This window comes from Sitophilus oryzae, unplaced genomic scaffold, assembly GCF_002938485.1.
Source record: "Sitophilus oryzae breed Bouriz unplaced genomic scaffold, Soryzae_2.0 scaffold_1184_pilon_pilon, whole genome shotgun sequence".
NCBI classification, from domain to species: Eukaryota; Metazoa; Arthropoda; class Insecta; order Coleoptera; family Curculionidae; genus Sitophilus; species Sitophilus oryzae.
In genome coordinates this window covers 2354497-2368819 of record NW_022145820.1, presented here as the reverse complement: position 1 = coordinate 2368819, position 14323 = coordinate 2354497, and the positions used below count along the sequence as shown (strand labels likewise).

Below are 14323 nucleotides of genomic sequence, written 5' to 3'. Positions count from 1 at the left end.
TGGCGGTGACAGCGTTTTGCTTCGTAGATATTTTATTTGATGCCAGAACGTGATAAGTTCATAGCCTGTTTTGTACAGGTCGCGGCGCCTTTAGAGTTTGAAATTCAATTAAATACAAAGTTTGCTTAAGTGACAATGAGTCACATCGAGGCAACTAGCTTTTTAATTATAACAGCCGGGTTGTCTGGGTTCAAAGATATTAATAAAAGGGCGCCAATAATGAAAGTCCATTTATGAAAAACGTTTTGGAGTGGTTGATCGTCCATTTTCCCGCATCCTTTGCAGCGTCAGGATACTGGTCGATGTCTAGGCGTTTTCCATCAGTCAACACAGTGGCAGTGACAGCATTTCGCTTCGTAGATATTTTATTTGATGCCCAGGCGTGATAACTGTATAGCTTGTACCGGTTGTGACACCTTTTAAATTTAAAATTGAATTAAACACAAGTTTCCATAAGTCAGAATGAGTTACAGAGACGCAACTAGTTTCTTAATTATAACAGCCGGGTGGTAGGGGTTCAAAGATATAAATAAAAGAGTGATTATATTCTATGGACTCTGAATAAAAAATATATCTATTAAGTAAAACTTCAGCGCTAACCTCGAACTGTTATGCATCTACCCTGAACTTCAAATATATACATTACTATTTTAATTTACCGACTAACTTAATATGAGACTAGATTATACTAACTAAACATTCCATGTAGTTCCGTTCCAGTGACTTATCATTGTCTAGGACTAAGAACCGCACATTTGCCAGGCAGAATGCATTTTGCAGTCTTTTCTTCCTATTGAGATAATGTGGACTTCATTCCAAGCTTCATTCCAAGCCAGTCACCTTTAAATGCTTATTGAGCTTGCAATACCCTGTTAGTAGACTAACTACATTTTTGACAGCTCTTGTGTCTCTGCTTATATTAGAGCTGCTACAAAATTTGGCGAGTGTTCTAATATGAACTGTTTCACTTGCTTCTATCCTGGTAAGTATTTCTACCAGTCTAGGGATTTGTTGTGGTGATTGAGTGGGTGACCATTCTGAAGGGTTCTGAACCTGTAAATAGCATTGATGAGCTTTCTTTGGCATTTTTATCTGCATTTTGATTGCCATTGTGATTCTCGTGCTACATACTCAGGCTACGTTCATAATATGCTACATTGATTGGACAGACGAAAACTGTAGCCTTTAGCGCTATTGGGAAATCCGCGATTATGGCAACTAAAGTGTATGTGTGCCTTATTATCTCTTCCACACTATAAGGGAGTCCCATTACTTCCGCTCCTAATATTGTGACATTCTTGGATAGGGGTAAGGGGAAAATTAGCCCTACTATTAACTAGCTCCTACAATATGTGGCTTTCTTGAGCCATCTGTATACCAGGTTGAAACTCAACTAGAAGACAAAGAAGAAGACAAAGAAGATCAATATAAAATACCAAAAACTAATATTAATTATAAATTGTTTGCTATTATCTCACATCCACAAGAATATGATTGGATTTTCTATATCTAAGGGTTTATTAGCTTCTTTATTTTTTTTTATTCTTACTTTCTATATCTAAGGGTTATTAGGGTTATTTAGCTGGTGATAAAAGTTCTTGGTTAATATTTCTTGCTATCTCTGTTTTTACCAATCGAGTTTCTATAGAGCTTAATGTTCGCTGAATTCAGAATAGACTGGTGAAACTAAGGAAATTATACGGGGCTCTAATGCGCAAACATTAGAGTTTGTAGCGCCTACCGAACTATATCAGGGGAAGGTGCTGGTGTTATTGCCGAAATTCCTCCGATTGATCTCAAAAGATAATTGATTGGTCTCAATATTGATACAAGAGAGGTTATGAAGTCTACAACGGATCAACCAAAAACGAAACCACAGCACAACTCATGAAAAATGGCAGGAAAAATGGTCAGGCGGAAAGGGCATGGAAGGTGGCCTTTACACTCATTCCGAATCTGCAAAAATGGATAACGCGAACTTATGGTGAGATCTAAAGTTCTTTTATAATCCCAGAGTTAAACTGGACGAAGCCTACTTTGTTTCCGCGGTTTCTGAACCTAAATGATCAAAGCATCCCAATAGATTGTTTGCTCTTACTTTGAACACAAAGAAGTAGTTGTTCACTTGTTCAAATATCCACATCCTCAAGATTTGTTTAATCTAGGTGAATCGGAAATTAGTGTTTCAATGTATCTGGGTTGTTGCCCTATTAATACATGTTTTGGTGTTATTTTAAATAAAGTTTGTTCTGCTTTATTTTTTATTGAATTATCTATTTATATAGGCTAATAGAAGAGAATGAAGAAGTTGTGTTTAGTGTTGGTGGTATTTAAGGTATTTATATTGTATTATTTATTTGCCAGTGATGGTCGCTCACACTTCTATTGTTATTTATTACTCCAAACTCAAACTATATAATTTAATTAGTTAATGAAATATTCTGAATTACAGCCGTATTAAAAAATCCAAACAGGAAATACTTCATTAAACCAACACCAAAGCCATTTTTCAACGACGATGAGCTCCGAAAAAGAAAAAGCCGCCGTAAAAAGATAATTCGAAGTGAGGAAGAAATCATAAACAATAAAGAGAAATGCATCGCGCAACCGGTCAAGACCAATCAATCCATCAAATTCCTCTTCGTCGACTTTTTCTCGTTGCAGTGGTGAGCCGGTCGCGTGACGATATTTCATTTCCGATCGGTTTTTATCGACGATTATGACGTGTGACAACTTAACCGCGGACAAGAGTCATTGCAGTGCACCTCATTTTAATTCGAAAGTACAAAAAATGGATAGAAAATGAGTATCGAGTTGATATATTCAGATCTACTGACGAAATTTAAATGAATAAAATGAGATATAGTCTTGTGTTATATAAAATAGCCTTTTGTACCTAACAACACCACCATTGACGTCGTAAAATCTGTAAAATTCTTAGGGTTAGTTATAGACAATTCTCTAAAATGGGACATGCATATTGAAGCTTTGTCGAAAAAATTAAGCTCTGCCTGTTTTGCATTAAGATCTGTTTCTAAGGAGCTTAACTTGTTAGTGGATAGAACTGTTTATTATGCACTTTTTGAGTCGCACCTCAGATATGCCCTTCCATTCTGGGGTGCGTGTTGTGCGACTCAATTTGACAGCATTTTCAAGTTCCAGAATAGAGCTGTTCGATATTCACTGGATCTAAACAGCAGAACTCATTGCCAAGACTTTTTTAAAGAATTAAAAATATTAACTCTTCCTTCCTTATTTATATTTGAATCCGTTTGCCTAATACGTAAGCATGTATCAGTTTCTCAAGAAAGGCCATCTCACACTTATCCACTCAGGAATGCGGAGCATCATCTTTATCTACCTACCCCAGGCTCAGAGTTAGTTAAAAGTTCAATATTATACAATTCGAAAAAAAGGCACAATCACCTGCCATTTGAAATCAAATCCATAACATCATTTTCTTCATTTCGCAAAGCAATGAAATCTTATTTACTAGACAAGGCTTTCTAAGCCGTAAGTGACTTATATTTTGATAATCGAATTTGATTTTGTAAACACTGGTCTTTAATAATAATAATAAGTAAATAATGGTAATATTTGCTATTACTATATTTACTATAAACTTACTAAATATTTTTGAATCTTATTTTTATTATTTTATTCTTTGACCTTGTAAACATTTATAAATGTTTATTTTAACTTATATATTAATTTTTAACAATAAGACTAAATTTTTATGTATGGGAGAAAACTTATTTTCGGAGTTTTTGGAGAAATTTCAAATTCTCGGCCAACAAAGACAAATTTAACACCATTTTTTTAACAATTTCCATTTTTTTCCAAGAATTTTTATGTTCGTTTCAGACATCATAAAATATAATAGAATGCATAGAACATTATTTCCATTATATCATGGAGAGGCGACCAAATTTATCAATCCATTTATATCGTTCAAAAAAAATAATAAACAGAATACAAAACACGCTAGACGCTGCACAATCATGAGAACAAGCAGGCTTTTGAAGCGGCTTCAGCACGATTGACACTTCAGCACGACTTATTACGACACTAAGAGAAACTAGATTACACTAAGAGAAACTATCAGCCCAAATTAAATACAGCCAGCAATAAAGTGGGTCCCAAAATGGACTAAGGAAAAACTAAAGTAATGTACCGGTACCGAGACGAAAACCGTTCGTGTCATAAACTTTGGTACGGCTGCTGTGGGAGATGGAGAGCTGGCCTCTTGGAGCCGTCTCAGATACTGGCTATTGTCAAAGCCCTGAGACTGTATGATGAGTTATAACGAGCAAGTTACGTACTTTATTACTTAGCTATTACAGTATACTGTAAATTTTATTTCGTACAGAAACCACTACTACCAAGAATACACGGAAAGTTTACGAATTATTGTTAAACCAGTTTAAGGAGCCACCACAAAGAGAAACTAGATTACACTAAGAGAAACAATCAGCCCAAATTAACGAACTAAATACAGCTAGCAATAAAGTGGGTCTCAAAATGAACTAAGGAAAAACTAAAGTAATATACAACGAACTAGTGGACGGAAAAGACATTCTAATAAACACAAAACTGGATATCATAAGGAAACTGCAGGTCGCACACTGCTCAATGGAACGAAACATGCTGGGAATAACGAAGAGAGAGCGTAAAAGAATAGAGTGGATACGACTAAAGACCCAGATAATAGATGTCAAATCCCTTAAGTATCAATGGACAGGACACCTGGCGAGAAGGACGGACAATTGGTGGACTACAAAAATTATGGCATGGTAGATACCAGAAATTAAGAGACCTAGAAGAAGACCAAACCTGAGATTAGACCATGTTATTAGGAAATTAGCAGGGATAACTCGGGTCCGCAGAGCCAACACTAGACAATAATGGACCCAACTACAAAGAGACTATCTAATTATGTGATGGATGCGCTATACCATAATCGGAAATGGCTGAATAAGCTGAAAATGATGATTATGATTTATATCTATTTTACTTATATATGAAGAACAGAAACATTTAATAATTATTTCCATAAAAATAACATATTTTTCTAGCAAAAGAAATAGAGTTATTAAGGCCCACTCTGCAGTCTTCCGACCGTATCGCCCTGTAAATAGCAATTTCGGTAAGAATCCTCGATATTGGAAACGGGGGATCTAAGATGGATAGCTTTCTTTACTGTTTATGCGGATCGGGCCGGGGCAAGGTCTGCTCCGGACGAGAAGATGAAATTGAAAACTGAGCCGGACATACGCGAGGCGCACGTGTGTGCCGCTGTGTGGGTGTAAAATTTAATTCAGTCGAAGGAAATTGGAAAAATCCCTGACCCTTTCACGCTCCGATTCGGATCCCGACATACTGGCTCTATTACGTCCGACAATTTTAATATGCTTTATGAAAAAGAAAGGTGGTTCCGGTACGCTGTTGTTAGTGTATCCGAAATAATCTTTTGCTATAAAATAATTGCAATAATACTTAATATTATATACTTAGAGACTGACATTTCTGTGTATTTTCTATAATATAAGCTACTCGCATTTTTTTTATTATAGATTCATTTTCTATAATTAAACAATAGATATTTATGATACAAGTGAGTTAACTCGCGTGTATTGTACAATATTTTATCTACGCCTAACTATAAAAACACACAATGAATTTTAAAAACTATTGTACTTAACTATTATATACCTATCCTAAAAATCAATTACCTTAATACCTTTGTTTAAATAACACCATGCATGGCAATGTCAATATTGTAAGAGCGAGTAAGAAAAATATAATATTTTTTTTTTGTTTATATAGCATAATATATGAATGGTGTTAATATCAATTTAATATTCAAACAACATAAACAAAAGAAGCTAAACTCACCTTAGATGCCGGGACACTTGTGTAATGCTCTCACTCTATGATCACGCAATTTGCAATCTATAAAAATAAAATATACTTGAGCATCACTGGAAAACGCACATGATCACATCACCATAATCGAGTATATAAAATAGTTAAATATTTGTGTTGTTCCGTAGCTAAGCGACAAGGCGTCTGTCCCACACACAAAAGGGATGGCCACAAAGCGACATAGCATAATGTTGTTGTTCCGCAGCTAAGCGACAAGGCGTCTGTCCCACACGTAAAAGGGATGGCCACAAAGCGACATAGCTTAATGTTGTTGTTCCGTAGCTAAGGCCACAAGGCGTCTGTCCCATAAAAAGGGATGACCACAAGGCGACATAGCATAATGTTGTTGTTCCGCAGCTAAGCGACAAGGCGTCTGTCCCACACACAAAAGGGATGGCCACAAAGCGACATAGCTTAATGTTGTTGTTCCGCAGCTAAGCGACAAGGCGTCTGTCCCACACGCAAAAGGGATGGCCACAAAGCGACATAGCTTAATGTTGTTCTTTCGTAGCTAAGGCCACAAGGCGTCTGTCCCATAAAAAGGGATGGCCACAAGGCGACATAGCATAATGTTGTTGTTCCGCAGCTAAGCGACAAGGCGTCTGTCCCACACACAAAAGGGATGGCCACAAAGCGACATAGCTTATTATTGTTGTTAAACAATTTGAGTCATACGTAAAAATATAAAACACTCCAAAATAATAATACTAAATACCATTTGATAATTTGCCAGGTATTACAAATCACACCCAATAAATATTACTAAAATACTCTTTGATAAATAGCTGTCCATTACGTATCTATAATAAATAACGCTAAAACACTCTTTGATAAACATCTATCTTTTAACTAAACTATATTAATATGCCCTTTGATAAATACTTGTCTACTATAAAACACACACACAAAAGTAATACTAAAATACCCTTCTCTATCTACTACTAAAGCTCAATAACTGTTAACTAAATAATATTAAACTACTCCCATACAAATCCCAGTAATGCCCGTGAGTGAACAAAATACACTCACCTGTATAATACTTCATTCCTTCTATTCAGTCCCAGAAATATTTTCCACACAATTATAATCTGAATTTAATATTTTTTTGATAAATGGCGACGTCAGTCAAAATAATCATCAACAATGCAAACCGCATCGTCTAGGAAACGACATTATACATATACATGCGGTCAAGAAAAGTCAATTAGAGATTCAAATAAAATATTATTTCTTAAAATAACACAATTTAATATAAACAATTTTTAACGGAAAACAAGACTCTTACAATATGACAGTAAATAATATTGATGTCACTAGTTCAAAAAATGAGCGATTCGGAAAGTATTCCCTCTGACATTGAAGAAGAGGCATTCAGAGCCATTTCTGGATTGCTTCCAGCAAGATCGAAACAGAAATACTTCTGTATGTATAACCATACGGTTATACCGTATGATCGAAAAAAAACGGCCTCCAGTTGGCTTGGAAATGACGATCGATGACATTTCCCATATAATTTCACATATAAAATGACAGCGATCTTCATTTCATAGCCATCGCTGACGCCGTTTTTATTCGATCATACGGTACATACTCTAAGTAAGAAACATGGTGCACCGAAAAAAAAGTACAATGGAAACTATGGAAATTAAAAGGTACTCATAACATATTTTTCAAATTTATCCGCTACTTATTATAAGCCTTCGTCTCTTTGGGCTTTCTATTCGATGATACGTACTGTTCAGGTGCAACGATATAAAACTACCCGTCTTACACCGAGTACACGGTTCGTAGTAAATAAAAGTCGCGATTTTATAAAACACTAACTTTTCCTTATCAAAAAAGAACTAGTTAAGTGAAAAGAGCCGAATTTGATACAGTATTTAACTATAAAAGTACGGAACGATCGTTTTCTTACAGCTCTCAAAAACAGACTGTCTCAATGACACTATTACATTAAAATCAAAGAATATACCTAGCTAGAAAAAGAATGGTACTCTGCCATACTGAAAAATGGTCCTACAGAAGTGGCGCCATCTATTGAGTAGGGCTTGTTTTAAATGGATCGAAGCGCGGGCTTTTTAAATGAGCGTATTTATTGAATTCTACTCTAAAATAATTAAATTTGATTATTAAATCTTATTTTTTACACAAATTCAACAATACTAATAACAATTATCGTTGTGATGTGTAAAAAATAAGATTTAACAGTATAATTTATACAATTATTAAATCAAATTAAAGCCAAACATGTGAAATATAATTTATTATTTAAAGTTTTTATTTATAAGTGAAATATTTAAACATCGTTTATTATAATAAAACAAGACCAACGTAATACGCGCAAAGTTTTGTAAATGGAGTAAATATAAGTAGGTACTTAAATGATGGCAAAAATAAAAGACTTACATTATATTTTTAGGGCCACAAACAAAAGGAATTGTCTAATTAAAACACATATAACAAATTATAGTATAATTTGAAAACATTTTGATAATCATTTATTTGATAATATTATGATTGGCGCTATGACAACGACAATATTTGTTGAGAATTTGACAATAATATGAAAATGGCCGTTGGAAACTATGGAAACTACAAAAAAATTTATGATTTAACGCCATCTGGCAATAACTAGTAGCACCTTCTTAACCTAAAAATTAATTGCACTACCACCTAGTGGCTAGGGCTGGAACTATATTATTTGAGATTTCCGTGGAAACGGTGGAACCGCTTTTGCTATTTCACTTTCCCGCCCCTGATTAAAATTAATTGTTGTACATAAGGTATACAAAATACAAAGGTAACAGAAGGTAATCATAAAATGTAAATTAATTAAAGAATTAATCAAAATTAATTGTTTTTCACATGGCTCTGACACGTACTATGATATATATTAAAATGAATAGTACATGGCTCCATCAGGCATTTACTTGAAAGATTGTTCAAACTGTATCATTAACATTTATAATAAATAAGTTTTCATATGTATTTAGTAGGTATTTAGTGCAAAATAAATGTTTTACAAAATATTTTTTTCTTTATGGTAGTCATCTAAACAAGGAGTGCGGTAATGAAAATGCGTGAGTTAAGAAGCTCAAAATGCGTGAGTCAAGAGCTTCTTAACTCACTGACGTAGATAAACAATTTTAGTTAATTTAAAAAGTAAGAACCATCTTCGGAAACACCAGTACACCTCATCACTGAGTGCGCCGAGACGACAACCATTCGTGCCATGAATTTTGGTACGACTGATATTGGAGATGGAGAACTACCCTCTATAAAACCGTCCCAGATACTGGCTTTTGTCAAAGCCCTGGGACTGTATGATGAGTTATGATTCAAGAAAGGGGGACACAATGGATCTGTAAGGTCGAAGTGATTAACCCCCCTCCCACTCATTCTAAATTCTAAAATTCTAAAAATCTTCGGATTGTCACGGGGTTTCTAACAGGACACTGTCTTCTCAGCAAACACCTCAGTAGATTGAAGCTGAGAAACAACAGCAAATGCCGATTCTGTGCGGAAAACGCATGGGGAAAGACCAGAACAACTTATCACTGAATGCGCCGAGACGAAAACCGTTCGTGCCATACATAAACTTTGATACGACTGATGTAGATGGAGAGCTGGCCTCTGTGGAGCCATCTCAGATACTGGCTATTGTCAAAGCCCCGAGACTGTATGATGAGTTATAACTCGTTATAACTCAATAAAGAGGAGTAGTACACACAACAGATCTGTAAAGTCGCGGTCTGTAAGTTATTTTAAAAGGTGTACAAGATTTTTCAGCAAGTTACGTACTTTATGACTTAGCTATTACAGTATACTGTAAATTTTATTTTGAGAGAAACAACTAGTACCAAGAATACACGAAAATTTTACGAATTATTGTTAAACCAGTTTAAGGAGCCACAACAAAGGCAAATTTAACACCGTTCTTAAACATTTTCTCCCATCGCTTTATCAGACGAACTTATCTTTCGACCTTTATGGTGACTGGTTTCGGATAATGCCCCAAAACCGTTATTTTTTTTGTCAGGGATCATCTTTAATAGCTCTCGAATGTTGAGTGAAGAAATATTAGTCCCATTTGAAATGAGTGTTGAAAGAACTAGTATTTCCTTAAACGTAAATAACCGTAAAGTTACAGCATTTTATTATCTTTCATTTACTGAAGAGTCATATTTTTTATAAATATACATATACATATCTAACGAAGAATGATTCTTTCCACATATAGCTCCGCTAATATGTAAAGTGAGATTTTATTATTTGTAATTTGCTGGCTAAAATTATGGATATAAAATGATGTTTCAGTCATTTAATTCATAGTTCCTGGTGGAAAGATATATGCATAACTATAATTTTAAAAGTATATCTATAAGTATCAATCATAAAGGAAATACATAGCAGATTCTATTATATTACAAACTAATATAATAACATTAATAGCTCCCGTATAGGTATATCGTTTAACGCCTTGGGAGTAGCAAGGTACAGCTTGCCATACTAGAACTGTTCGGTATACAAGAAAGGTAATGTGGCTAGCACTACGCTTCAACCGCCTATTATTACCTCAGGATTGTGAATCCCAAGTACTCATTTAAGGCTGAGTCGACCTAGGTACCCAAACTATTTTTATTTTAATAAAAATAGTCGGCTGATGCAATGCCGGGTAAATTAGTTCAGTTTTCAGGGTAATAAATTAGTTCAGTTTTTGAAATCCGTCTTAGATTTTTATTAACCCTCGGACAGGCGCGTACTTTAGAATAAAACGACCGGGCGCGTAGCGCTATTCCGTACCGCATTTATATTTTTTTCAGTATTTTGTAATTTAAAATATTTTATTGTAAAATTTAGCATCCTAAACAGTAACAAGCAACATTTTTAATACATATTTACTTTATTAACACATAAAAAACTTAAAGGTATTAAAAAGGAACCGAACGAAACATTTTTAGTATTCAAAATAAAAAAAATAATAAAACTTTGCCAACTCACATAAACTAAATCATACCGAACATATTATAATAAATTAAACCAAACAGAATTTTTTAATTATCGAAAAAAATGTATTTTTAACAACTGGAAGAAGATGAAACTATCATCTAAATGTTTAGTCTTCTTCTACAGGTAGATATATCTACCTGTAATACCATTGATTAGTCTATCACTGTAGCTTCTGCGAAAAAAAAAGTTTTGCATTAGTTGCAAAACCTAGTAGTTTTATGGGTTTCACATACATAGCAGGGACCAACTCGCTTCTAATTATCTCTTACTCTTTTCTTTACCTCTGGAGCATATTTAGAAAGGAAAACTTGTAAATCTCTGGGAAGTGTCTGTGTATACTCTGGTTCTTTCCGCCATTATTGCAGGTTATATATAACATATATTTAACAGATTATTATAAAAGCAATCTAAAAAATTAATTAACAATTTAAAATTACACCAAATGATGCAAAATAATTAAAACTATTTTACTTACATAGCGGCACGGAGTACCGCAAATTCTGTAGTTGTCAGGTTTACAACAGAATTTCTACTGAACGAAAATCGATGGATACGTAACTACTACGACCCACGGTGTCAAATAACCCTAAATAAGATATTTAATGGTACCACCGACCTACGTCCATTGGATATTTTGCTTTAGCGAAATTAATAAAATTGCGGTACAAAATTCCGGATGCGATCGCTCGAGGGTTAAACATTAAATTAACGCTACTAACAGCAACATTCCAAGAATTTTAGTAAAATTAATGAAAATTTGCCGTGGCATTGTGTGGACAGGTGTTCATGTACGTACGAATGTTAGATCCTAAATTTTTATTTGATTAATAGATACTTCAAGTTCGAATTTTTATGCATATCTAAAATATCTACATCTCCATATCAATGATAAACATCATTAATATTTGTACATTTTTCTCTGTCATCACTTATTTTATTTAAAGTATTTGAACTCTTGTCCGCTGTCATTGGATATGCTGTAGCGTTTTTTCTCTAAAACATTACCACTGCGAACGGCAGCTTTTCATCGGAGAGCAGTCGTGGATAAGGTATTTCACTAGAGAGAAAACTAATCAATAACAATAAACAAAAAATATAGATATTGGGCGTCAGGCATGTACATAGAAAGAAAACACAGTTGTATATTCATTCAAGATGGACTGTGATGGTAAATAGCATTGTACAATTATAATAATTATTATAGTGGTTATATGTCAACGAAAGTGGTAAGAATTGTACTAAATATCTATGAAAACAATACCATTACAAGACGTAATGTAATGAAACCTAAAATCTAAATCACATTGTAACTATTAAATCGACATAAATGTTCTTAATAATCTAACCACTAAATATAGTATGTACGATATTATTTAAAATGTACGTTACTGTTTAAGACTGAAAATCAACTGAAAATCTGAACCTAAATCTACACTTAGCTGTTCTTGAGGCAATCCTGTTTCGAAGAGTAGCAGCGTGAGGTGGGCTTGCATCTCTGTACTGTCTTTCGGCCATCCTGTTGGCCAAAACAATAAAAGGGGCCAGAATGAGGACACCATGAATCACTACAGCCGTAGCTACTGACTAGGCTTAGAAATGGGAGCGAAGCAGCACGCTGTATCCATACTGTGACAATATGGGGACACTACCCGTACCTTGGAACACTACTAAGACCTTGGATAATGTCTGTAACTTGGACCATAACCTTGGACACAGTCCGTCCAAAAGACAACGGTACAGGGGAACACTACCCGTACCTTGGATACTACTAGGACCTTGGATAATGCCCGTACCTTGTAAATAGTCCGTACCTTGGATACCACTAGAAATCAATACATAGATATGGGACACCTGCCCATACCTTGGAACACTACTAGGACCTTGGATAATGTCCGTAACTTGGACCATAACCTTGGACACAGTCCGTCCATAAGACAACGGTACAGGGGAACACTACCCGTACCTTGGATACTAGGGGATACTAGGACCTTGGATAATGCCCGTACCTTGTATTTAGTCTGTACCTTGGACCCTAAAAATATTAAACTCTTGTTTAAAACCAAACAAGGTCTAATAAACAAAATAAACCTACCTCGAATTACTTCCGAGGGCTCAATAATAAACAAAGAAACTGTCCTTTCTTCCATGTAACATTCTGGAGGACAAAAGCAAAAGAACACCAATGTGCCAGCAAAATACAAATACGAGTTAAGGTGGGTCAATCCAAAACTCTACCCTAAAAATATTCAATAATAATAACGAATCTAATAAAGATAATATCTCATCTTTACCTGTTGCTTCGAAATGGCAGCTGATTCAGATTTTGCAGCAATATTTAAATTGCCATTTCTAAAAGCAGGAGTTGCAACCGTGGCCAAAAACAAAGTGAGGTTAAGCACGGAGAGAGTTGACAGAAGCGATGTTGACAGCGCCTCCTTAGAGCGATAACAGGGTTGTGTCAACGATTACAGGGTTGTGGACTAGAGAACGTAAAAATTCTTCAAATAAATTATCCGGCCGGAACGATAGGGAATCCGGTGATGATACGCCAGACATCATATATCATAATCAAAGACATGTAACGAACTAAAAACGTTACAATGCATAATTTAAAATTATTTTCAAATGTACAGGGTGTATCAGAACTAAGATCCATATCAAAGTTATCTTTTTTCTTATGGAACATCCTGTATTTTATTTAATTTTTGGATTCTTGGGCATAAAATAAGGCATATATTATAAGGGTTTAATATGTTTAAATGTTTTGGTTTTTGAGATATTTAAAGATATTTAAATATGCATGCTATAATTAAAAAGTTCGTCAACACCCTGTACATTACTTTTCAGAGTTAATTCGTGTATTGCCTTTCAAGCCAGAGAAATAAACTTTTCTAGAAAATTTGATTGCTTCCTTAAATGTATACAGGGGTATCAAAAATTGCTGGTCTTTTTTAAATATTTATTTTACATAAAAACTTCGTTATTTCAAATGCAACACTATATTTTTTTTTAGTTTTTGAGTGCTCTTTCAAACTATATTAGGATTTCGTATATCTCTCTGGCTCAGATTTTCAATAAAAAGCGATTTTTTAATTAAAAATTAGTTATTAATCGAAATTGATACTATTCTAAAAATGTCAAAAAATATTAATAAAGATTATCAAATAAAATAAACTTTTAGTTAGATTATAGTTATATTTAAGATAAAAAAATTATTTTATTATTAATATAATAATATAAAAAATTCTTTATATTCAGTGTGAATACCGTTCAGTCTGTTTCCCCTTATGTGTTACTTAATTAAAGTATACGCCCCAATTCATCAAGACCTGACATTCGACATTCCTTCGGCCGATAAAGCATTACCCTCAATTATAAACGAATAGAG

General features: G+C 34.3%; 1 long non-coding RNA gene across 1 annotated transcript; it reads right to left on the bottom strand.

Moving 5' to 3' along the window:
• Positions 1-5895: 5895 nt before the first annotated feature.
• LOC115891527 lies at positions 5896-7187 on the bottom strand. The gene is made up of 2 exons (XR_004051873.1): positions 6955-7187; positions 5896-5952 (listed from the first exon to the last, which is right to left on the bottom strand). It is a non-coding gene; the product is annotated as an uncharacterized LOC115891527 (long non-coding RNA).
• Between the last annotated feature and the right edge of the window lie 7136 nt (positions 7188-14323).